We start from the raw sequence: 2,000 nt of genomic DNA on the forward strand, positions 1-2,000 counted from the left end.
CTTGTAAAACGTGTTGATGACTCCTAGGGACACAGCCATGCAGCCTCAACTTACCAGGATGTTTGCTCACAATGACAGTAAACAAAGGGAAATAAAGCAGGGTTGTAATACCATGAAGAGTTTCCTAAAATAAATAGTCATATTTGACAAGTTGAAAAGGTATCTCAGTTTGGTCTTCCATGATATATTTTCCTACATATTTATTTACCTGAATTGGTTCATGTAAATTTCATCGTCTAATAATGTTACCTTGGAAACTTTAGAAAACAATAGCACTGACTTCCCAACAGAAGCAAAGAAGAAATATGCGAGATTGCATAATTTGGTTATCTTAAACTTGCTGAGACTGAAAGCAATACAGATGTGTGTATAATCTGCCACCACAGGCAATACAGACATCCATCTTTGCTTGTCCATTTTGTCAACCTGGATGGACTATGTGGAACAACTGTGACTTCCATTCTTTGAAGAAACCAACTGAGAACCAGTCTGATTAGTGTGAATTTCATTATATAATAGAATATAGACATTGTTCTTTTTTTCTCTGACTAATTCAGTATTTTTTACAATGTTTTGGATACATTAACAAAAAATACAAATGCAAATTGTATAACTAACCAGGTGAAATCTCAACTTGGTATATACTATTTCCTTCATATTGTGCCTAATTTATAGTTACTGATTTTCAAACTCAAGCCAAATTCTAATTTGCTAGCATGCAAATAAACACCAACTTTCTTTACTGTTTTGCAAGATTTTGTCTTGTCTAGTCTATATGTAAATTGAATTCATCAAGTACAGATGAAGGTAAAATTCTAAAATTCATTGGGTGGGAATTCAGGGAAAGACAAAAGTGGTGTATGAACCTCAGTTTTCAGAAGATGCCATAAGTGTTCCTCAAAATTCACAGTTTGTTTAAATAAGAACTTTAGCTTCATGAAGTAAAATTAAAAATGGATGTATACATTGCTTTCTTACTAGTTATTTCCTTTTTTTCTTTGGATCTCCCAGGAAATTTTATTTCTGTATAATTATCTGAAGATAGATTGTGTTATAGGTATATTATTTACAAGCAGTAAACACACACACACACACACACACACACACACACACACACACAAAACGACCACAACCACCACCAACAAAACACTTGTAGCAGCAACTAATATATGTGCATATTTCATCTGGTTTCTGAAAAACAATATTAAGTTTCAATAAGATATAAGTTATTTGTAAATAGAATTAAAAAAAAACTTTTTAAGTTATACACACCCTCTTTCCAATTAAATATGGTGAAAGTTACTTTTTCCAATAATTTAAGTTTTATATGTATATGTGTATATGTTTATATATATAAATAACATATATATATTTCTGTGTGGATGTTTCTGTGTATATGTGAATGTATATGTGTGTTTGTCATATATATATATTTTATATGTGTGTCTGTGTGTCGTTGTGTATGTCTGTGTGTGTTATATGTGTGTGTATATATGTGTAAGTGTGTCTATACGGTGGGCTTTTAAGGTTCAGATGGTATCTTACAGGAGTTGCCTCACTCCTACTCTTCGGCACCCAGTGTTTGAACTCAGGTCTTCAGGGTAGGAATCAAGTGTCTTTATCTGCTGAACTATGTTGCTAATACTTTCTATGAAGCACGTGACTTGTGATTGAATCTGTAGGATGGCCTTGCTCCTACTTAATAGTTAAATGTTAATGTAAGTTTTAAATTAGCTAAATGAATTAATTTTAAATCGCTGTTTAGAGGACTTTTATACACAATACTGCACTATACTCCTCATCTTCCTTCCTCAGCCTCCAGAATAGGTAGGATTCAGGCCTACAACCACCAAGCTCAGCTTGTCCTCTTATGTCTTTTCCCACATATTTTCAACTATTTTTCATTTATTTCTTTTCTATGTAATAGCTGTCTATGAGATAAAATTTATGAAATAAAATACATAAAAATGCAAATGTATTATATACACTGGTCTATAATT

This window comes from Mus pahari, chromosome 2 (genome assembly GCF_900095145.1).
Source record: "Mus pahari chromosome 2, PAHARI_EIJ_v1.1, whole genome shotgun sequence".
Taxonomy (NCBI): Eukaryota; Metazoa; Chordata; class Mammalia; order Rodentia; family Muridae; genus Mus; species Mus pahari.